The sequence below is a fragment of the Sinocyclocheilus rhinocerous genome, unplaced genomic scaffold, assembly GCF_001515625.1.
Source record: "Sinocyclocheilus rhinocerous isolate Xijiao unplaced genomic scaffold, SAMN03320098_v1.1 scaffold1, whole genome shotgun sequence".
Lineage (NCBI taxonomy): Eukaryota > Metazoa > Chordata > Actinopteri > Cypriniformes > Cyprinidae > Sinocyclocheilus > Sinocyclocheilus rhinocerous.
Window position 1 is genome coordinate 1,084,680 of NW_015638974.1, and position 26,271 is coordinate 1,110,950.

Sequence of the window (26,271 nt, forward strand, 5' to 3'; positions counted from 1 at the left end):
ATGATTTCTGAAGGATCATGTGACACTGAAGACTGGAGTAATTATGCTGAAAATTCAGCTTTGCCATCATCAGAATAAATTACATTTAAAATAATTTAAAATAGAAAACAGTTATTCCAAATTGTAATAATGTTTCACATTACTGTTTTTTTTTAAATTAAATACAGCATTGGTGAGCATGAGAGACTTCTTTAAAAAATAAAAATAAATTAAAAATAAATAATCTTTCTGACCTCAAATTTAAATGCTACTATGTATTCACAGGTGCAAGGACCCTTTTATATTGTGTGAGAAAAAAAGTGTTATGATTAAAATGTTATTTAGAAAAAAAAAAAAAAATTTTTAACCACTAATGAACTAATGTTAGATATATAAACCTGAGAAGAAATGTGTAAAGTGCAAACATCCATTCTTTTCTAGTCCATTACGCCATTCCCACTTGTCCCTGAATGTTTGGTTTCTCTGAAATATAAGGATTCAGAGAGGAGTTTGAACTTGAGTTGCTAAGAGTACCGATTTCAAGTTGGATACCATCATTGCAGTGTGATGGTATCCATCTGTTTGCTTTGTCTACTTGCTTTTATATCTGTGTGTGCTTTTTTGTGTATGTATTTGCAGGAGGCCAGTAAGTTGAACAGTATGTTGTGTCAAACACTTGTGTTCTAACAAAATATTTTTTTAACCACTAATGAAGTAATGTTAGATATATAAACCTGAGAATAAATCTGTAAAGTGCAAACAGTTCTAGTCCATTACGCCATTCCCACTTGTCCCTGAATGTTTGGTTTCTCTGAAATATAAGGACTCAGAGAGGAGTTTGAACTTGAGTTGCTAAGAGTACCAATTTCAAGTTGGATACCATCATTGCAGTGTGATGATATCCATCTGTTTGCTTTGTCTACTTGCTTTTAACTCTGTGTGTGCTTTTTTGTGTATGTATTTGCAGGAGGCCAGTAAGTTGAACAGTATGTTGTGTCAAACACTTGTGTTCTGCTACCTGTGGGCACTGGGGGGAAATTTGATTGACAGCCACTGGGACACATTTGACACCTTCGTCAGGCAGCAGTCTGAGGGCAACAATGATGCAAAGGTACATTTTATATACACTAAAATAGACCTCAGATCATTTTGATTAAACTGTGAAGTATGCTTACATTTATCGATAAATGTATCAATAAACATAATGGGGATTTTCTGTTTCATTCCCTTAATTTATGACACTCATATTGGCTTCCTAATAGTATTTTGTTCAAGAAAAGACATCATTATGTGCTACAGAATTTAGAGGAACATGTTTGGTTCTTTACAGAACTACAGCCATAATGTTTTCATATTTTTATATAATCCAAAAGGTAATGATTTATTTTTTTTGCCTATTCCATCATAATGCTTTCTCAGTGGCCATACAGTAGCTATTCCTGACAAATAACTGATGTGGAACACTGAAGACACTGCAAACCTTCTCTAGGCTTTGACCCTGAAAAGAGCACATTAACCTGACTGAGAGGTCATCGTAAATTACTGGTTCAATTCTTTTTATAAAGACAACTATGTCTTCTCTGTCTCCCGTGTCTGTTACATTCGTAAATATGACTGTGGAATATTTAATGAGAAATAGATTGAAGGAAAACAATATGTCCCAGCCATCTGTATAAGGATAAAGGGAAGGTGTGGTATTTATTTCAGAAGGTCGGAATGCAATGGAGAGTGTCATTATTAGTATTCCACAGAGAGAGACAGAAGGGAGGAGGGGAGGAGTGGAGAGTGGAAGAAAAGGAGGTGGTGAATTTGAGATGAACAAGGGTGCTAGAACCAGCCCTTATAATAAAGACTCCAAGAAAAAAAAAATCTTTCTTTTCTGTTCTCAGACTCTCTCAGAGTGGGTTGACAGCATTGCTATTACTGTTGATTATACTTATTTAAAAAAAACACTTTTGATTGTTACATTGAAGGACCCATGCAATGTTTAGAGACCAGAATATCATAGAGTGATCTTTTGACTTTGGCCACTACATAGCGACCAGCCAGAAGACCCCTAGCTCAAGATCTATCTATCTATCTATCTATCTATCTATCTATCTATCTATCTATCTATCTATCCCTTTCATGGAAAAGAGCAGCTTGGACATTCTGCTACACATCTGCTTTTGTGTTCTAAGGACATTCTAAATGCCTACATATTGAATGAACTCTCTCTCTCTGTAACAGTTGCCCAGTGGAGGTGATTTGTGGAGTGTGTATGTGGACTTTGATGCTAAATGTTTAGAGCCATGGGAGAAGATCATTCCCTGCTTTAGTTATAACAGCGAGATGCCCTTCTTTGAGATGCTGGTACGCACCACAGACACAGTGAGGTACGGATACCTGATGGAAAAACTGCTATCTGTCAATCACTCTGTCCTGTTTACGGGCATCACTGGAGTGGGAAAGGTAAGGCGGGTATGTGTTTAATGTGATGTAAGTGTGTGTGAAGCAGTAAAGTTTAAAACGTTCCAGTGTTCATCACTACAAATTGCTTACTAGGCTTATTGTGCATTTTAGTCTGTGGTAGGACGGTCATTGTTGAACAGTGTGCAGGAAAAGGCAGGTTATGTCCCCGTCTACATCAACTTCTCAGCTCAAACTTCATCAGCTAGAACCCAAGAGATCATTGAGTCAAAACTGGAGAAGAAGAGAAAGAGTATACTTGGTAAGGGACATTTGGTTATGATTAGGGTGGATGTATAATCTGCCATACTGAAAAATCATCATCTGTGTGTTTATGTATTTCAGGTGCTCCTGCTAATAAAAAGATTATGGTGTTTGTGGATGATCTGAACATGCCAAAACTGGACAGTTATGGCTCTCAGCCACCTATAGAGCTGCTCAGGCAGTTCCAGGACTTCAACGGCTTCTGTGACAGAGAAAAGTTCTTCTGGAAGGAGATACACGTAAGCAACAGACACTTACAGATAAAAAATAGAATCATGTGTCATGTTTTTCTTTCAGAGATATTAAAAGATTTGTCCTTGTTTCACTTCACTGGCCAGAATTGGAAATCGAAAACTATTTCTTATTCATAACCGGTTGTGTTTAAAAGGAAATAAATAAACAAAAACAAAAATAAACAGAATAATTTAATAAGTTCAGTTCTGTTCGATTCTTGAAGGTCAGCATACTTCATGCAAACACTGGATAGAACACTAAAGCAAATATATGTAGCAAACATACAGCACAACCACTGTAATTTGCGTCTAATTCATGAACAAATGACTTTTATAAGGCACTTTTTAAATAAATCTGCCTCACAAACCGATCTCAGTCCAATGAGATATTTTTGAATCAGTCTAAAGGTCCATTCACATAATAACTATAACGATAACTGAAAATAACGATAACAATGAAGTTTTAATAATCATTCTAATTTTATAAAAATAGGAAAGTCCACAACGCAACCGTAACGATGACGACACAGAGGAACGATATCGTTGGATATGATTTTTTCCAGCTTAAAAACATTGACAGCCAATCAGAATCTGTCCTGCATTAAAGAGCTTAAGCATTTAAGCATTTGGTCTGGATGCTAAGCTAAGTGCTATGCTTATTTTTTCTTGGTCTGAATTGGTCTTAATGACTCACTGAATCGATCAGAAAGTTTTTTGTCATGTCAAACCCAAAATTATCTTTGTTATGTGTATTTAACCAAACATAAATCTGATTAAATAAAATGGTGATGTATATTTTAATACACTATGTAAATATATGTACGGTATCCACAGTTGTAGTGTTGTTTTGATATAGCACTGTATAATTGGGATTAATTATTGAGGGTCAGGGGCCGGGTGTACTGAAAGAGTCATTAATAGAATCACTAAGGAATCCGAATTGTTAACTAGAACCAGAATTTTTACTTTCCTTAAGATTCCCATCCCTAATCCTGCACATCTGCTCTGGGATCAGTAGTTTGCGCAGAAACCCCGAGGGACCACATTCCAATTTTATCAAGCATTTTAATCGTTAAACATTTTCTCACTTTCCGCCTCACTATCTTTCTCTATGGGCATGGAAAATAATGTATGTTGTAACGTTTATCATATAATGAGCGGGACTAATGCTTGATGTTTGAAGTAGCTGCTCTCATTGTAATGTTGCCTCACCTTGGGAATGACGCTTAATTATGCATTTTTCACACACAAGCATCAAGTAAACCCTGTGCTCGTTGAACACACACTCATACACACACACAGACGAAGATAAAAGTGCATAATATAAACAAGGAAAATTATGCGATTTGGCAAGGTTACAGAGAAATATGGTGATCTGAGATGTTGTAGTCAACCTCAATACTCATTCATCTCAAATATGAGTTACGATAAATAAATAAAAGACAGAAATATGATGAGAAACGAATCTGCTGAGGATTAAAAGAATGATTTGTGAGTCTCAAATGAGCTTTGCCCTTGGAGAAACTCATTTGGGTTAGTGTAGCTCTTTGGTGGCTGAATATGACACTGCTTTGACTTTGACACAGCAACATTTCCTGAATGATTTTTCTGTCATTTGAAGAGTAATTGGTCATTAAGTTTTCCAGCTGTCATGAATGCTCCCATTTTAATTTGGGTTTTAATCAATATTACATTAATTTCTTCCAGTAAAGGTTTGATGAGATCAGTGGAAGTGTCAAAAAAGTTAAATGATGTCCCTTGGATATTTTTTCATATGCAGTTATTCACCTTCTTTTCTTTCCTTTTCCTCCCTTAAGGATATGACCATAGCTGCAGCCTGTGCGCCTCCTGGTGGAGGTCGAAACCCCGTGACCCCTCGTTTCATCCGCCACTTCAGCATGCTGTGCCTTCCAACGCCCTCTGAGCAGAGCCTCAAACAGATTTTTAAGGTCAGCCATATGGTAGCACTCATTTTGAATGAACATTTTACTTTTAAAGTCAACTTGAAATCAAAATTGACCCATTTACTGTACTTTCCTAATACATGTTCTCGGTCTTATTGCACTTGATTCACTGGTACATGTTATTCCAAATATAATAAATATTTTGCATCGGAAACAACTTTTCTTTTTGGTTAAAATTATGATTTCTCCTTTAACCACCTGGCTATATTACATCCAGTCACGTCCCTCTGGATGAAATCAAGTCTTGCCGTACTTTTTTCTCATTGAATTTCCTGATTCACTTGTAATTATGTCACATATATGTATGACAGTCAAAGGGCTGCCAACGCTGTTTCATCATGTTGACTTTAAAGCTGTTGCATGCTGTGCCTGATGATTCTGGAGACATCAAAGACTGAATCGGCCTGTTGACTTGGAAAAGTCAATGATCTTGAGCTGATTTAAACTGTGTTCCAAAACCTGGTGAGCTGCCTACATAGCCAGCATATTAAAGCTGAAAGTATGCTTCACTTGTATTTATGGGTGTTTGAAATGGTAGGCAACATAACAGGTGGATGAGTTGAGCGATATATGTTGATAAGCTTATTTGTCTTTCATTCAACACTGAAAAGTATTGATAAAAACATAATTTTAAGGACCAATTTTGACTATTAACTAGCTGATAATTAGCATGCACATTACTTGCATATTGGCTGTTTATTAGCACTTATAAAATACATATTAATGTCTTATTCTGCATGACCATATTTTAGATCCCTTAATCCTACCCCATACCTAAACTTAACAACTACCTCACTAACTATTAATAAGCAGCAAATTAGGAGTTTATTGAGGGAAAACTCTTAATTAATAGTGAATATGTGTTCCCTATTCTAAAGTGTTACCGAAAATTCTTTCAGAAATTTTACTAATCCTCGGGCCATCCAAGATGTAGATGAGTTTTTCTTCATCAGAACAGATTCTGAGAAATTTAGCATCACAACCATCTACAAGTTATCTACACGACTCCGGTACATCAATTAACATCTTGTAAAAGATGTGTGTTTGTAAGAAATAAATCCATCATTACATAATTAAGGCGTTTTTAACTTCAAACGAGTCCTCTATCCATAATATTGTTTTCTCCAGAGAAAAAGTTGTCCGGTCTGAATCAGCAGAGAAGTATGATCAGATCAAGCACTGTTTACAATCAAAAACAGTCCTAAACAAATATGTTGGTAGATTTTGATGTGAGAGGACAACAGGGGATGGACTTTTTCACTGGATGAAGCATCGTTATGGATTATGGAGTCATATTTTGGCCAGAAGCAACTGCTTAAAGTTAAATGCCTTAGTGATGGATTTGTTACTTACAAACACGCAGCTTTTCACTTCTCAAGACATTAATTGATGAGTCCATGTGGATTACTTGTGGATTACTGTGATGTTTTTATCGGCTGTTTGGACTCTCATTCTGACGGCACCCATTTACTGCAGAGGATCCATTGGTGAGAAAGTGATGCAATGCTACATTTCTCCAAATCTGTTCTGATGAAACAAACTCATTTACATCTTGATGACCTGAGGGTGATTAAATTTTTCAGCAACATTTTTAGTTTCAGCAAAACTATTCCTTTAAAGCACAGCCACTTCAACAACCAAAGCACAGCTTTTGTAACCACTTTTGCAATCACCTTAATAAATTAATAAATAAATTCAACGCGTTTGAATATTGTTCAGTAGACATGACCCTTCATCTGCGTAATTGGGCTTCCTCATTAAGACAACCCACCAACTAGTCGCATTTTAAAATATGCAGTTTTCCACATCTCTAGTAGTGGAGTTCCTATACGGAAAGTTAATGGCAGAGTAGCTCATTAGGTATTGGAACGGAGCTGTCCTGGGTTCTGAAACCACTGCCTGAGAGCTGGAGCTGTCCATGGTTCTGAACTGAAAAGAGAGCAAAAACTGTTCAATGCTGGAGCTGTCCATAGTGGCAAAAGCCTTCAGACATTTCACGCTTTGAAATATTACTCTCCGAAGCTCTACACGTGCTCTGTAGACTGACTGCTCTTGTATGTGCATATTTGTAGGCAAACGTTTTAGGTGGTTTCCTCACTGAATTTCCCATAGCGGTGAAGCAGGCAGCTGACAGCATTGTGGATGCTGCTGTTGAGATCTACCGTCGTATGAGTGTAGATCTGCTGCCTACATCAGCCAAATCCCACTACGTTTTCAACCTTAGAGACCTCTCTAAATGTGTGCAGGGTAAGAAACACACAAACAAGTGAACAAAGACATACCTACAGAGACATTTCAGACATGAGGACATTCGCAAAGAATTTATAAAGACTGTCATTCATATATTGCACACAAATAATTTAAAACCTGGTCAATATCACAGTGCTTCCAAAACAATACAACCGTGAACAATTTTACCCAGTGTGTTTAGCATCTATTGTGCTTCTTTTGTTTTGGAGCTCTCAAATGACCAATAAAAATGCTTTCTCTTAATTTGAAAGGAACCTTGTGAGTTGTTAAAATGTTCTTTTATGGTGTAGGACTCGTCCAGGGGGCTGAACTATAGACTCTCAATACTGTCAATTTAAACTAAAACCAAAGAGCACAGCCCCCATCTGATTGTTTTTATTTGTGTTTTTATTAACGAAAGGTCACAGACAAGTTAATCTCTTACTGCTCGTTGATCTGTAGACACAGATTTGATTCTCTGCCAGTAGGCATTCTTGCTATAAAAGATATAATGAAGAATCTGTATTGAATGTTAAAGAAAATAATATTCATTCTTTGCTTCTGCATGTATGTGTTTGTGTGTGTGTGTTTCTGTGCAGGTATGCTGCAGTGTGAGCTAACTACAGTGAGAGATCAAACCCAGATCTTCCGTTTGTTCTGTCACGAGTGTCAATGTGTCTTCCACGATCGACTCATCAACAACGAGGACAAGACCTACTTCCATACCATGATCTCTTAGATGGCCAGTAAGCACCTGACCCTTGAATCCTTTTCACTGTTAATCTCCAGGAGCTTAGTCAAGACATCTTAATAGATATATTCTTTACAGAATATTACAATACAATATATTTTGCAATGTCTTACAATAGCTGGGTAGAGAGAAACATTTTGACCACAAAGTCAATAAACGGGTTTGTTTATTTGTTTGTTTGTTTATTATTGTTTTTTTTTCTTCAAAGCTGCTCATGATGTATACAAGGTGTGTTTATGCTGATACTGAAACAATAAATGTAATTTGTTCATTAGTCCAAGTCATAATTGCAGCCACAAAAGGAATTTTCAAACATTATTTTTTAGATAAAAGAAAGTAGGTCAGATTAAAGCAATATTATAATCCTTCTCATTTTGCAGTGTGACTTATCAGAATGATCTATTTATTTTAGTTTTGGACCCAATCTGTCATTTTTTGCTACAGTAAACATTAGTGTCCTGAACTACTCCGTTTGTTCAACAGGTAAATATTTCAGCATAAAAATAGAGCCGATGTACTTTGTGAATCAGCCCATCATTTTTCGAGATTATCAAGGTAAAATGTGTTTTGGGGATTGTCGTGATCTCTTTGCATCTGACATTCTGTCACTGTTTTATATTTTCATTGTAGAATGCTTTCTGTGTGCTTACATTTAACTGTTTAATACAGTAGAATAGTCACTTGTATAAAGGTTGTTAGCTAGAACAATCGCTCGTCTTTTGGCATATTGTAAACTCTGTTCAGGTTGGAGCAGACAAGTCTGACCGTGTCTATGAGGATCTAACAGACATGGAGAAGATTCGCCAGGTGCTGCAGGACTACCTGATTGACTATAACACGACCTTTGCCAAGGAAAAACCAAGCTTGTGTTCTTCCAAGATGCAATTGAACACGTGTCTAGGTACGCAAGCAGCTTGCCTTTTCATCTGGTGATCACAAAAGCAGGTGTTCAGATGACCCCGCCATTCAGGCTGGGCATCTGGATCAGTTTACTAATGGAATGTTTTGATCCTCCACCCAATTGACCTTCTTTTCTTGCCATTCATCCCTTCCCCTGTCAACAGAATCGCTCGCATGATTCGCCAGGAACGTGGAAATGCCCTGTTAGTTGGTGTGGGTGGCACAGGAAAGCAATCTCTAACACGTCTGGCTGCTCACATGTGCGGTTACCGCTGCTTTCAGATTGAGTTGAGCCGTGGTTATAATTATGAGAGCTTCCATGAAGACCTGCGTAAACTTTACAAAATGGCAGGAGTGGAAGGCCAGGACATGGTCTTTCTCTTTACAGACACTCAGGTAGAGTCAAAGAGAAGTTTGCTGATAAATAGCTTACACTATTTTATCTGAAAAAAATAAAAAATAAACAAACAATTAAAGCTAAAAATCTTTTTATTTTTTTTATTTTTTTTAGGAGTGTTATTTTAGTGTCATTGAGATACTATTAGTTTTTATTAATATTATGAATAAGTTCTTATTTTTATATTTCCATTTTAATGTTAAAGTTTTAGTTATTTTGTTGTGCTTTTGTCATTTTTAGACATTTTTTTTTTTTACTGTTAATGACAGTAAAATTAATTTTATTAATTTTTATAAATTTTTCAAAGTCTTTATTAATTTTACTTCTGCTTCAGTTTGAGTTATTTTAGTGCATCAAATTAAACTAAATTAAAATGAGAAATGTTGTCTTGGCAACTAGCTGAAATGGCATATGTGTACAGGAGAAGATGAAATATGAATATTGGCTAATTTTGTATTGTGTTCCACAGTAGCATCAGTATCCATGACATTTCTACTCCATTCTGTCCTTTCAACAAGGGCAACAGCCATTGTCTTTATGTCTTCAATGTCAATTCAATGCCAGTTTACAAATTTGACAATGTTCTTTTTAATATTTCCATTTTTTTAATGATGTGACTTAAACTAAGGTTTTGTAAAATGGAATGTTTACCCTAGTCTAACCCAATAACACACCTCTCTGAAAGCCTCCTGTAACCAATTCACAAGTTATGATTTATTGATATGTGGATATGAATCTGGATGCAGAGAGGTTTTCTCTGAGCTGTGTAGTAGACAGTAGGTCATCTCTGTTATGACTCCAGGCTCTCTGCCAGTACTGTCTCATGAAAGCAGAGAATGCTACTGCGTTGTGATTCAGCATACAGGCTCTGCAGCAGTAATGACCCCCTCAATTATTTCATGAACAGTTCCTAACGAGACAGACGCAAGCTGGTGCTATAGACAAGAGGTAGGTGTTGTGAGGTGTGCGTTTGTGAGCCCATCTGTAAGGCTAATTACTAATGGGAACCAGAGTGTTTGATTGAATAGGCTGTATTAAATGTCATTTATTTTAGTGTTTGCATAGACTGAAGGGAGTAAATTCTCTTCAGTGTTTTTGATAGTCACTCACTGTTGAAGCATTGTTTTTCAAACTTGCCCTTAGAGGGTGTTTGACCTTTCGGTTTAAATTCTATACCTGAAATACCCACGTGTGTGTGTGTGTGTGTGTGTGTGTGTGTGTTTATTCTGGATTTAACATATGAAAGGAACAGTTAACACAAAAAGGAAAATTAATTTTTTTAATCAAAATAATTTATTCTCCCTTAAGTCATAAATCCATGTATGGAAATTATGTCACAATATTAGATTTTCACTACACAATTATTATGGCCAAAAGAATTCACAATAACAATACTATCGTGATATATACATATAATGTTTAAAAATAAATAAATAAATTATGCTATCAATCAAAATAATTTTAAACTTTGTTTATTTTGTGTTTTCCCTTCTTTTGGCCAGTGAATCACACTTAAAATATGAATGCAGGGAGACAGGGAGAGAGAGAGTTTGTAAACCTAACTGTACAAAAAAGCGTACAAAAAGAACTTGTGGTGGATTACCACTTCCTGTGTAACACCCCATCTTTTCCCCAAAAAACTCCCACATTGGCGACTTTTTTTGAGAGCGGGTGGAGTGTCTCGCTTTCGTCTGTCATTCTCTCTGACATGATTTTGTGCAGCAGTAGTAGCTACTAACTGCATCATTGTATTCTTTTTTATTCCATTTTTTGACAGGTGGCGACCAGCATTAAGGTGCAGTACCACCACCTTTCAACCAGTAGTATTAACGTCATGATCAATGATCAGTTTTTAAAATCGCGTATCATCAATACCACTATTTTGCAACACTTTAAATGGAAAAGCTCAAAAAGTAGTTCTTGTAAAATAACCAACTTTTGCACTAGTATATGTCCTCTGATAGGTTTGCGTAAGGAACAGACTGAAAATTAAGTCATCATTCACTAAAGATTTTCCTCTCTGCTTGAATATACATTTTCAACTCAGTGTGTCATGCCAAATGCTTTGGTTATTGGTAGTGACCATGCAATTTTTTTTTCTTATCTGTTTTAGATTGTGGTGGAAGAGTTCCTGGAGGACATTAATAACATGCTGAACTCTGGTGAAGTACCAAACCTCTTTGAGAAGGATGAACTAAAACAGGTGCTGGCTGCCGTTAGCCCCAAGGCTAAAGAGGCCGGCATCTCTGAGGGAAACAGGGATGAGGTACATGATACAACCAGTAACCCCCCGATCTGGCAACATGACCATAACCAAGGCATCTAACCAAGTGCAGAACATCACTATACATTCTCAGCTGTTTGTTTATGTCTTAAAGTCATTTTCATATAGAGGAAACGTGTTCACTAAAAAGAATAACAATGACTTAATTTAAATATGCACAGGCACAGTGCATAACGGCTAATTACAGATTAGCGTTATTCGCAAAAATCAGTGCTATTTACAGAAAGCAGGTGGTAGGCATTTTTCACCAATGCATCCTTACTGCCCCCCAAATTTTTGAATGGTAGTCTATCTCCCCAACTACTGTTCAAACAATTTTTAAATGATAAAAGAAAAACTAAATCATAGACACCTAGTTCTATCTCTGTATATCTATCACACTATGTCTGTCACACACCGAATAATTGTGTGTTGCAGGAAAATATACAAATGAGTCTTCAAGTGACCTGTCTAGTTTTGTTCTACATTAGGAATATGAGCACATTCTCCAGGGCCAATCTGCCCAGTAATGGCATGGGACTTTGATAAGGGAAATTGCTACCCCAGTCCCTAATTTACATATTAAAGAGTCACTTATGCCTGACAGGCAGCAGTATACCATGATGATAAGGAACAACTCTCATTCTTGCTCATGTATGTACTTTAAAAAGACTACTTATGCATTTCGCCCTCACTCACCCCTACCAGTCCATCACTTCAGTTCTCTGTTTTCACAGTAATCATGGTTGGGAACAGGGTTCATGTCAGTAGCTGATTTGCTTATGTCTAAGGACATATCAACAACAACAACAACAACAACATTTATTTATAAAGCACATTTAAACACAATGTAAATTGATCCAAAGTGCTGTACAATGATCAAACAAATCTACTAATAAAAACAACAACTACACGCATACAAAGGCTAAAGAGTAAATCTACTAATAAAAACAACAACTACACGCATACAAAGGCTAAAGAGTAAAAATAAGATTTAAGTCTAGACTTAAAAATGTCTCACATGCCTCAATAACCTCCATGTTTGAGATCAAAAGGCCACGGGACAAAACCAAGTCAAGTGTATGACCCAAATTATGAGTTGGGCCACATACATATTGATCAGTGTGGTTTTTGACTGGTGTTGGTTCAGGCCCTGAGAGAGAGAAAAAGAGAGGGAACAACCAAAGAATGCAAATATGCATTGTGCTATCGCAAGCTAAATTAATAAAAGAGATTATGCAATAGTTTTGTTCCTTGAATCTGATTGGCTAAGCGACGTTCCAAGAGTGCTGATATAGAGTAACTCCATATCAAGTTTTATGCATGAAAATAGAGTAGAAACACCTGATGTAAATGGTCACTTCTCTTCATTATGCCATTTTAAATGAAAGTGGTGTTACTATGTAAATAAGTGGTGTAATGGGGAAATCACAATTCACATATGCAGAAAAATTTTAATAATAATTAAAAAAAATATTAAAAATTATGTTAAAAAATAAAATAATGATCTACAGTGAATGGAAAAACAAATACATATTTTTCAGCAAATTTATCAGCAATGTTTAAATTTAAAATAAATGTTTTACAAATAAATTCTACACTGAAAAACTGTAGAAAACAATTTTCACTTAAATTTTACATTTTCACAATTTTTGTAATTAAATTTCACAGTTATTTCACAAAGAAACCGCAAGTAACACATTGTATTAAACTTGAAATTTTGACGTAGAAGGACTGAAATAGTATTTTATAAATAGTAATAGTATATACCTCTATTAAAATACACCACAATCACATAATAATATTTTTATATATATAATAAGTTTATAATTCAATATAATCCATTTTAGAACACTTAATATCAGATTTTTTGTGATTTTCATCAGATATTGTGGACACAAATGGCAAATGTTCTAATAAAGAGAGGGGGCTTCAGGTCTTCACACACATACAGACACTGTGCCTCTATCATTCAATCTCTCTTTAAGTCAAGTCAAGTCCCCTTTATTTATATAGCGCTTTATAAAATACAGATTGTGTCAAAGCAGCTTTACAGTGTTAAACAGGAAAAACGTGTGCTGATAATGCAAGAGGACAATAGAAAACAGTCAGTTTATCAGTTAAAGTCAGTTGTTTGTTGATTCAGTGATGTAATCGTCCAACTCAGTTCAGTTCTCTTCCAGTAATGTTTGTCCAGTCAAGTCAACAATGTTGCCAGACATTTACTGCCATTCTTTTGTTTTGTTCTCTTATCTAATGAGACGCATGTTCACTGACCTCTGTGGGCTGTTTGGTTGAGAGGGGTGTTCTGTTAATTACTCTAAAGTGTGTGTGTGGTTTGATTTTATTTGTTGTGTTGTCCGTTGTAGTGTTGTGTTTGTGGGTGTGATGAATGGCTGTGTGCTGGTCAACTGCAGCTGCTCATTAGTGTTAAGCGGCGAGCCCGTATGTTTGTTCACTCTGCTTTTATTTGCTTATTTGTTTCCATCAGCACGTGTTTGTTTACTTACACCCACAAAAACACACACTCACACTCACCCCACATATTTCAAGGTGACTGCTATGGTTCTTGCAGAATGAAATGAAAGAACAGTCTATTATAATGTCTTCAATGCAATCTGCATGCTGTTTTTGCACTTGGTTTGTGGAAGCCAATACATTACACAAATAAGTCAGAAAAGGGAAATTAACATTTAAAGGAATAGTGCACCCAAAAAAGAAAAGTCTGTCGTTTTTTTAATATATTTTTTTATATATATCTTTTCAAATATAATGTGATGTGTTTGTAAATTTGTTTCGTGGCAGTCAGTGACATTTTCTCTTTCTTACCATGTTTATTTTTCAGTGGCCCCGTGAAGCACTGCTTTCTGTGTCCCAGACCTTCTTCCAGAACGTGGAGTTTGGTAGTGAGGAGATGAAGCAAGTGTTTTTCTGAGATGTGTGTGGAGATCCATGTTAGCGTGACTGACATGGCGGAACATTTTTACTCAGAACTGCGCAGACACTATTACACCACGCCCACCTCCTATTTAGAGCTCATTAACCTGTACCTGAGCATGCTGGGAGAAAAGAGACAGCTGCAGGCGGTGAGGAGACTGAATGAGTGATGCAAGATGCATAAATTGTTGTTACATCATTACTTAAGATTGTGGACTCTAACCAATCACTTCCAATAAGTTTCAAGAAAAAAAAGTTGCTGCCTTTTTAAATATTGACGTAAGCGATATGTCAACTGGATGATATATTGAAGTAAAGGACCCATCTGAGCTTGACTTGTATGTGTGAAATGTAACGTGTGTTTGTCTGCACAGGCTCGAGATCGCGTGAAAAATGGTCTTACTAAACTGCTAGAGACAAGTGAACTAGTTGATAAGATGAAGCAAGACCTCTCTGATCTTGAGCCCGTGCTTGAACAGAAATTCAATGTCTCTTATGGAGAAACTCGCTGTGGATCAAGAGAACGCTGACCAGGTGTGTGTATTACTAATAATTCGACCATTCCCCCTCTGTTTTCATAGGAACTCCTGATTTTCTAATTCTATTTTTTCCCTTAAGGTCCACTGGTAATGCTATGTCCACTTTGGAAGTCCCAAATCAAATTAAAACTTAGATTTTTCATGATATGAACTCAATAATACTTTGAAGAAATACATCTTCTAACCATGAACATTTGGCTGTAGGTGCGTAGGGTTGTGAAAGAGGATGAAGCTTTAGCTAAGGTAAAGGCAGAAGAGACTCAAGCCATTGCAGATGATGCACAGCGTGATTTAGATGAGGCTCTGCCTGCTCTCGACAGTGCCAACAAGGCCCTGAATGCCATGGATAAAGCTGACATATCAGAGATCCGTGTCTTCAACAAACCACCAGACCTCGTCATGACTGTGATGGAGGCGGTGTGCATCCTGCTCAACAACAAGTGAGTTCCATCTTTATATTATATTGTTTTATATAGAGTCCTAAAATCCATAAGTGCTTATTTGCACTTATGCTTCCATCGTCCTGAAGTCAGTGGGTTCTTTGAATGGTTTTTGGTTAAATACATGAAATATTATTTATTATATATTATATTATATTATATTATATTATATTATATTATATTATATTATTATATTTTGATATTTTGTTTATTATATTATATTATATTATATTATATTATATTATATTATATTATTATATTTTGATATTTTGTTTTCATAATATAGCTTTATGGCATTTTAAAATGTATAGAAAATTTTTCTTTTGGTACGGCCTCATGTGAGTGGTTTCTCAGAATATAAACATGTTTATTAATAGTTTTATAATTTCTGCAGGGGTAAAACTTTTTAATGGTGAAAAAATTACTGCATGCTCATTTAACCCCATGTTGCTCCAGGGGGACTGTGCAGAATCGCATTTAATCCAGGATGATACAGCTGTGATGAGACACCTGTCCTGCTCATGCCTGCCAGGCTTGCAGAGAAAAAAAGCACTGTGCTGCCATCGCATCGAGCATGTGATAGATAATAGATAAGACTTATCTAAAGAAACCTAAATTTGCAGAAATTACTGTTTTTTGACATTTACATTTACAATGGCACAGATGTGATTTCAAAGTAGGTTTGATGAAGTTTTAGTATTACATCTTTTTAGGTGTCTAATCTAGCTGCAGAAAAGCATTCTTCCACATCATAAACCCCACCTGGCTCTGAGACCCTCTACAGTGTGACTCAGTATGTGCTGGCCATATTAACATCAGATACTCTGACTGTGCAGCATCTGGGCTCTTTTCACTCAGTCATCAATCTCACCCTTCTCCTTCATCTCCTTACTTTCAGCCTCATCATCATCTGCAGCAGAGCTACTCATTATTAACTTTATAAGACAGCAATTTAATGGGTGTTTAAAATGTCATGACACAGACTGAACAATCTGTGATCCTGTTTCTCCACCTCCCTCCCTCTCTCTGCATTTCTTTTATCCTTCTAATTGTTCAATTTGCTTATGATATTAAACCTGTGCTGTATGTAAGTAGCTGATTAGTGGAGTCTAAATTCATCACGAAATTAAAATTGACCCCGTTTACTTTCTTAATACATGTTCCATGTTCCTGTGAATAATTCATCCATATTTTATCGTATAGTCCACTTTCATGATACACTTAATTTCCGATGGATAAAATCAAGCCTTTTTGCATTAAACATCCAGTTTCGCTGGGAAACATTTAACATTACAGATTGAAATGTGTTGTGAATGGCATTTCATATTGACTTTAACACAATGACTTGCAATACTAATATTACAGTGTGCAGTTCATATGCTGTTTAACATGAGAGACTTTTAATTGCTCTATATTAACATTTTATATGATTTTAAAATATTAACTCCAGTACATAATTAGACACACTTTATATTGCCTGTTTTTTCAGGTTTTAAATATTTATGAATTAATTTCATGTGATTTGTTTTGGTGCGACTGGAAATCACCTGTGTTAAATCATCTGTTATTCTAATCGCCTTTGTTTTATAGTTCCAGCTGCGTACTCATCCTGCTGGTGTTAAATCTAATAATGTAATTAAGGGGTTGGTGGAGTGGATGTGGAGGTGTTGTAATATGTTGAACGTTCAGAGATACCCAACCATAATCATTTGCCAAAAGAAAAGATCAAGATACACGTTAAAATAACTCAGACGAGCCTTGTAGGATTTGAACACAAAAACGACTTTACTTTTTTTTCGTCATAAAACTGGACGTACATCATATTATTCAGTTTTTACAAATAAGGCAGTTGTCTGAATCGCACTTTCTGAAAAATATTTAGTAATATAGATTTTCAAATTCTCTATTTCACTGTGAAATACTGGCTAGTCATGCTTTTCTTGCATGTTATTCATGATTCATGTCAAAGAAATGTATTGATTTAGTTGCTACAGTAGCTGTAGACTACGTCTCCCATCATTCCCTTGTTTCCCTCCAACTAGGACAGACTGGGCCAGTGCAAAGCAGCTCCTGGGTGACGACAACTTCCTGAAAAAGCTGATGGAATATGACAAGGACAATATCAAGCCTCAGAAACTTCAGAAGCTACAAAAATGCATTACTAATCCAGACTTTGCGCCTGATGAAGTAGAAAAGGTGTCCAAGGCCTGCAAGTCCATGTGTATGTGGGTAAGAGCCATGGACCTGTACTCAAGAGTTCTGAAAGAGGTCGGACCCAAACCTGAGAAACTGGCTACTGCTCAGGTCAGAGTTTGTTTTTTTCAGAGATTTGATTTTATTGGGTTTTGGGTGAGAACATGATATATAGATAATTTATATTGCATTATGAATGTGTAACTGTGCATTGTTTGCTGTTAGCATTAATTTGATTTGTTTTTATCAGGCCGAGTTGGATGCAACAATGTCCACCTTGAAAGAAAAACAGAAGAAACTGCAAGAGAACCAAATCAAAGTTTTGCAGGAGCAGTTTGAGTCCAGTGTGGCTGAGAAAGACCAAATAAAGGGATTTAAAAAAATGGATAATGGAATTGAGTAGATGATTGAAGAATGCTATTTTGTGGATTACTGTACAAAGTGGAGTCAATTAGATTTACATTTAAAACAAATAAGAGTGCTGCAGGGATGATGTATTTTTGCAGGCCAAAACCAATGGGTGTTTGAACGGGTTTATGGTTAAATGTCATTAAAACAAGCTCAAGATGTTTTCGCATTTTATTCTACATGAAAATGACTTTCATGATTTTTTAAAAAGCTTTTACTTATTGTTTCTAACAACTGGCTAAATGGGATGGCAGAGATTGTCGGGGACTTTAAACTTCACACTGAACAGGAAAAAAATGATCAAATGGCAGGAATGCGATGGCAGGAAAGCATTACTTTGTTTGAGCAGGAGATCAACAATGTCATTGGAAATGTGTTCATCACTGCTGCATGTGTGGCTTATTACGGAGCATTCACCTCCCATTACAGGCAATTGGTAGTGTATTATTAGATCACAATCTTTTTTCACTCCATAACATATCTTAATTAGAAAATGCCACTGAGTATATAACGTTATCTGGCATTTCTTTAAAGTCAAACCTGTCATATTCTCTTTCTCATGACCTATGTCAAATGCCCACCTTACCAAACTGTGACACATCAAAACAGAGTTCCCCTTCAGCTTACAATCACTAACACTTTTTTCAGGGAAGCGTGCATGTGTTTAATGAGCTTCTTTTCTTTCTTTTTTTTGGTGTCCTGTAGCTTATAGATCACTGGATCACACGCTGTCAAAAGTTGGGGATCCCAATCAGTGACAACTTCAGCCTTATCAACATTCTAGGAGATCCCTACAAGATCCGAAAGTGGAATGCAAAAGGGTTGCCATGGGATAATGTCTCCACAGAGAATGGAATCCTTGTGATGAGGGGACGCCGCTGGCCACTCATGATTGACCCTCAAGATCAGGTGACCTCTAACATTTCCAAACCTTCCATTAACGCTGTTTTCCAGTGCCTTAGCAAGGCAAGTCACAAGAACAAATTCAAATTTAATAATGACATTTATAGTCCTTTAAATAGCAATAAACATTTATAGTTTCCTGCCCACGGTGCCTCACATAACCATTACAACTAATTAATCTCTTCATGAAAGGGTTAAGATGGATCAGTTCATTCAAAAGCAGCTTATTTTCAGGTTGAAAGGAAGCTAGTAGGTTCTTTTTTTGGCAGCTGCCACACACTGTTTCAAGATGATCATTATAGCTTACCACATGCAAACTTGATGGTGGCATCAACATTTATGATAGACCAACCACTACTGCAGCCAAAGCAATGCTACCGCAGTCTTATGACCAGCTCAGGAGGAGCCACTTCCCTCAAGCACTCTCAATTCTTAATGTAGACATTCTTAATTCAATGTAGTTTAATACATCCTTTCATTTATTAAAAAAAAAAAATCTTACTGATCACAAACTTTAGAACGGTAAACGGAAGTAGCATGGAGCTAAACTTTGACTGACTTTTTGAAAGATGCTTGTGGTATAATTCTTGACACCTCAATAGATATATTCTCGATGAATTCATGTTTTGCATTTCATAGCCTCTGTGTCATCAGGACACAATGAATGCGTCAGGTGAAGGGTATCTTTAATAGCTGAGTGTTGTTCAGTTGGTTAGGGATGTTGTCAAAATGGTACGAAGAACAGCCTTCACAACCCAAATAGGAAAACAACCAGCCTCCCTGCATTACCATACAAATATCTTTCTCCCATTCCAGCCTCTCCGTTTTCATTACTGTCCTCCGGTTTCAGCACGTTTGCCTGCCGTTTTCCTTTTTCCACTGCTCTTTCTTGTCATTTGTGCTTTACTCTCTCTCCATCTGGCTGTCTCTCTAGGGAGACTTCTGTCTTCTGGAGAGACTGAAACAGACATTCAAACATCAGACTGTCACACATTTACATACACACACATACCATGACACAAACACTCTACACTCAACTCATCTCCACTTTACATAGTGGCATTGATGCTTAGATTCCAAATGCACGGCTCACACACACACACACACACACACACACACCACACTTCTATATAGTACAATACTTCATTTCAGCAGAATCTGAACCCAGATTCTTTACAAAGGGACGTCTGTCACATCCCTTCCATCTGATAAAGACGTTTCGCTTTATCTATCTGTCTTTCTCTACGTGTCTTTCTCTGTCACAGATACACGCACACATATACTCATGCACACACAGGATGATTTTAAAAGAGAATATATAATATAAAGAACTGTCATTATCTTTATCTTATGGTCAATGATGTGACACTATCTAATAAATTAATTACATTAATAGCTTATTTTTATTTTAATTATCTGTTAATTTATTTACATGTGTTAAAATACATAAATAATGCAATTAATAAATACAAGAATTGAATACAGCTCTTCTAGAACGATCATGTAATTCATTTCTAATTTTAATATTGATATTTTTTTTTGATAATTAACATTTTGGGGCATGCAACCATAATAATGAAGAAAAAATCATGCGGCTAAAAAAACCCCCAAAAAGCTGAAAACTTTTAAACTTTTAACTTGTAACTTTTTTAAAATTAATTAATCATGACATTAGTCAAAACACTTAAAAAGCACAGTATGTTCTCTGACATGTATTCAAGGAGAAAGGAAATATGCTATTACTTTTTAATTGATGGTTAAACCACATTGCCTTTTTACAGTCATGCAGTGCAGCCTTTCACATTTTGTATCTAGGCAAATCGTTGGATATGGTCTAAATAGACAAAGAATGGTCTAAAGGTGATCAAGCTAACCGATGCAGGTTTTCTCCGAACACTTGAGAACGCCATCCGGCTGGGCATGCCTGTACTTCTGGAGGAGGTAACCTTTGACCCTTTTTTCACCTTTGACACTTTTTAGTCAGATGTAAATACAAATGCATTGCTTCAATAAGAATTTAAATATTTAAAATTATGCATTAGAGTTGTGAGGAGCTGATAACTGATGTCTGATTGGCTTTGAATGGTTTAATTCAGTCTTGAATGATTCTGAGGTGAGTTTATTAGTTCTGACTCTTGCCAGATGTGATTTTCTGATGAATCTAGTTTAAGTCATGTTTGTTTTCACTGCTGACAACTGAGGCGTATAGTTTTCCCCCAGCATCTATTTTTAGATCAGTTTTAAGAACAGAGATTGCATCTGTATCCTACCAAGAGATCTAACATAAAAATGAAACTGAATGCTGAATATTTATCATAACTGCAGAATGAACAAATATCATGCATTTCACTCATGCAGTATTTGTGTGTATACAGCTAAAAGAAACTCTGGACCCTTCTCTGGAGCCCATTCTTCTGAAGCAGATGTTTGTGTCGAGTGGAAGAACATTGATCCGGCTGGGAGATTCTGACATTGACTATGATAAAAACTTCCGTTTTTTTTACACGACCACCAAAATGGCCAATCCCCACTACATTCCCCGAGGTGAAAAACATAAAAAATACATACAATTATATTTAAATTTTTTGTTTTGATTTAATTTAAAATATAAATATTTGTTGTATGCAAAATTCCTCTTGTCACCACCAGTAAAAAGAGAATCAAGTATGTGACTGATAATTCATTCTTCATTCCCCACAGTCTTTGTTACACGTAGTTACAGTCAATGTTTCATTAGCAGCTCTTTGTTTAATTAATTCTCTCAAAATGGCAGCGGGGATTTTAGAAAGCATTCTGGGGTCAAGGTTGACACCTGTTTAAGGTCAACTATTTGGCACTGTAGCAAAGTGGACACGGCTGGCACCAGGCCTTCACATATCTGTTGTGGCACCACCTTGCGCACCAATCCCTCGCTGGCTCCATGCCATACCAACTCTCGCTGCAAAATTCTGGGGTGGATGCGGATCAGCACCACCCACCTGCCAAGAGACAATGCCCTCGCAATCATAACAGACAGGGCCACGGGCAACAGTGCTTGCAGCAGGCAGAGAGCATGCCGACAGATACGGTTGCCTGTCAAATGGGGACGTGCCGTTGTAAGCTCCAGCATTAGAGACAGGACAGACCTGTCATTTCAGCTTATATTAAGGGAGATGAGCTGTGCTGAGAGACCCGTCTGGACTAAAGAAACATTCTCACAGACAGACAGCAAATACAAAGCACATAGGGCCAATCAAAGCACAAAGTGTGCCTCTAGAGGATTTTTAGAGAGGAAAGAGAGCCGCATCTCTTGGGGGATACGTTTAGCAGATAATGCCAATCATTATTTACCTGCCCCTAAAGAATACATGTTTGTGCTATTTAGAACTAGGGTCATATCTTTTTTTCCCACCTTTCTTTGAGCTGTCATCATTGTATTATTAATATCTAAATGATGACAAGGTGGGGAAAATCAGAAGTTATTTATGTAGCTTGCTTTCAATTAATGTTGATACTACTAGATATGTAGTTATGTTTTGTCCCCTTTAAGCTACACATCCATAATTGTTTTGTGACTTGTTTTCTATGTCAGGTGTGCATCAAAGTGACCATCATCAACTTCACTGTTACCAAGTCTAGACTGGAGGATCAAATCTCTCATTATGCTATATTATCAACAAAAACTTTTTGTCAGCTTTGTTTTTGTTTTCAGTTAGCACAGGGTATTACTTTTTGGAACTTTAAGTCATAGGACTCGTTGATCTGAGCTTATGCACCGAACACAAGTTGATAAAAAGATCGAATCCAATATTTGGTGATAATAATATAATGAGATTTATAAGCAGTTTTTTCTAGGCCAGTCATTTTTGACCGAAAAGTGTAGGTGAAAAGGTGGGAGGTTGTTATACCCTGTGTGAGCAAAGTCAGTATGCTTTACTCCAATGCGATAACATTAACTTGCATTTTTGGGAAAAAGAAAATTTCAATCCTCTAAAGGTCTAAAATATTCAACTAGGAGTCAGCAGCCGAATCAGAAGTGTTTCTTTCTCTCAAAGTAAGAAGTGATGGAATAATACAGTACCATAAGTGTTGTAGATTTCTGAGTCTTTGCTTTTTATATCATGCTCTATGGATATGAAAACCATCACCCCCATGGCACCCCTAAATGATGATTGACTTTATTATTGCTGTATTTTCTCCACTGTTCATCTATTGTCTAAACTACAGACACATGCTTAAGAGATTCTGCAGTATTGTAAGGCCTGGCTGACTAGCACACTGTATTAATACAGTTAAACAGAAATTCACTATGGCCTCCTTTCACCTTTTACTACCACCCATCTTAGGTGGTCCACTCACAACTGGTCAACCAAGACACATTACTATATGCAAATGCATTTCATGACACAAGTTCACAAATGATATTTTGTCATCAAAACTATTATTTGATGTTTATGATGATTATTTTATTAACTAATTATTCTCTTGCCAGTTAACACTGTGTATCATTTTGGCTGACTTGTGATGTTTATTTTTGTCTGTACCCAGTGATGTAGTCCGTCTGGAGCGTCCTGACTTGGAAGAACAGAGAAACCAGCTGATAATTTGCATCAACACAGACCGGAACCAGCTGAAAGCCATTGAGGACCGAATTCTCAAACTGCTCTTTACCTCTGAGGGCAGCATTCTCGACAATGAGGAGCTTGTGCAAACTTTACAAGAATCAAAGGTCAGTGGTTTGGGGTCAGAAGTTTAAAGAGAGGGCATAATTTTGTGTTCTTTACTGATTTACAGTAGTTTCAGCGTGAAGAAAGTACTTAAATACTTAGTGAGCAGAGTAATAGACATCAGTAGGTCAATAATTATATATGAAAAGCAGCAGAAGATGTTATGGGCTTTAACCTGTGGTTCCTCTAAAGAAATCTGAATTCATACACTACCATTCAAACATTTGGGGTTGGTAAGTTTTTTTTTTTTAAATAGTCTCTTATGCTCACCAAGGATACATTTATTTGATAAAAAAAAATAAAGTAAAAACTGTAATATTGTGAACTATCATTACAATTTAAAATACTATTATTATTAGAATGTAAAATAATGTTTAATAAACTGTTTTCTGTTTTAATATATGATGTAAAATGTATCTTGTTTTAAAGCTGAATTTTCAGCAGCCATTTGGTGCTCAAGAAACATTTTGATTGAAAACGGTTGTGCTGTATTTTTGTGGAAACCATGATCATGTTTTCCAATTAATTCTCTGACATATAAATACAGTTCAAAAGAACTTTTATTTTGTAACAATGCAAGTTTTTATGGGCACTTTTGATGAATTTAATGCATCCTTACTGAATAAAAGTATAACCCCAAATTTTTGAACTATGATGTAAATCCACTAACATTCACTTCAATTAAAATGTATTGCAAAAGAATCTAGCAAAACTAAAGTTTGTTCAGAAAATGTCTCGCATCATTTGTTTGGAGAAGCCACTTTGTTTGATCATTTATTAAATTAAAAGACATTAATTCCTTTTAAGTGTCCAAACTCTTTTTGTTGCCACAGTTTATCTAATAATTGTCACAAAACCTTTTTTCCACTATGCTAATGACTGCTGCTGCATACAAAAAGGAGAGGTTTACTTCACAAACAATGCAAATGTCACATTCAACTAAAAGGATTATGTGTTCATTTGGGTATGAGGGCTGACGCATTTTAAACCATAGCTTTTCTTCTGAGGATAGGAAAAATAAATGTCAAATTTCCTCTTGTGTCACTATCACAAACAACTCAACATGAGCATTTTACCATATTTTTGAATAATTTCTGTAAAATTCCACTTGAAACTATAAAACATGTACATATCTAGGTTTACAGTACAGTACAGTTGTGCCACGTTCATGTGTTTCAGCCTTTTCTATGCTGCCTTGATCTGCATAATTTCTTTAGTGAATCAGGTGCAAAGCCAGTGTCGATGGCGCTTGCTAATAAATGGCGCTTTCACTGAGCACAATTCATTTTTAGCAAATTCCCCCGACATACAGTAGTGTGGTTGTGCCAGATTTGAGCAAGCAGAAGGATCAGAGGCACAGATTGCACGTCACCGTCACCCTTCCGCCACCCACAGAGAGTAATGAAAGGCCGAATGGGAGGTACGTATAGATTGATAGATGAACGAAAGGTTGGGCCGGCAATGAATGATATATCCGTCTTAAAGACAAAAACAGCTCTGTCTCTGTCTGACACCTCTGCTACTGTCTCATGCATCTGATCCTGCTGTCAATGTGAATGGCTTTACAGCTCCTTTCGCATTTTAAGAGCTCTTTATAAACACATCAAGCTGTCAAGTCATTACTTTTGTCTCAACACTTACATTTGACATGAAGCAAATCTGCTGACAATTTATCCTCTTTTCTCTTGCACAGGTGACATCTCAGGCCATTAAGTCTCGGCTGGTGGAGGCAGAGATGACAGAGGAGATGATCAACGCAGCCAGAGAGAAGTATCGCCCTGTTGCCACACGTGGCTCCATCATGTACTTTGTCATTGCTTGCCTGTCTGAGATTGACCCCATGTACGAGTTCTCCCTAAAGTACTTTAAACAGGTAATTTCAATCTAGAGCAGTCATTCTAGAATATTATTTCAGGATGCAATATGTGACCCTGGACCACAAAACCAGTCATAAGGGTAAATTTTTCGAAATTGAGATTTATACATCATCTGAAAGCTGAATAAATAAGCTTTCATAGATGTATGGTTCGTTAGGATAGGACGATATTTGGAAATCTGGAATCTGAGGGTGCAAAAAAAATTGATTTTTGGCATAAAAGAAAAATCTATAATTTTGACCCATACAATGTATTTTTGGCTATTGCTACAAATATACCCCAACGACTTAAAACTGGTTTTGTGCTCCAGGGTCACATATAATAAAATAAAACCCAGCTACGTTATTTTTATATACGTTATATACAACACTATTTAAAAGTTTGGGGTTTGTAAGATTTTTAAATTCTTTCATTAACCCCACTGACCCCAAACTGATTATCCAAAGCGATTTTCAGTGCTTTTAATGTATACATTTTGTCAGTTTATACATTCCCTGGAAATTTCCCTAAAATTTCTTTGCAGTTGTTCAACAACACTATTGAGTCAGCAGAGAAGCACAAAGATCTGAGCATGAGATTACAGATCCTATTGGATCAGACTCTATTGAGCACCTACACCAACGTGTCCCGTGGCCTTTTTGAGCAGCACAAGGCCATCTACAGCTTCATGCTGTGTTTGGAGATCGTGATGCAGAGAGTAGAGATCTCCCAGCAGGAGTGGCAGTACTTCCTGCGAGGGGCTGGAGGCATGGAGAAGGTCAGGGAAGTCGAAAGAGCATATGTGATGACAAGGAAAGAAAGAACACCTGTGTGTGTGTGTGTGTGTGTGTGTGTGTGTGT

The 26,271-nt window shown here is 36.5% G+C and overlaps 1 pseudogene; it reads left to right on the forward strand.

Moving 5' to 3' along the window:
• LOC107750466 (dynein heavy chain 6, axonemal-like) overlaps positions 1-26,271 on the forward strand; it is a 51,010-nt pseudogene that overhangs the window by 15,040 nt on the left and 9,699 nt on the right.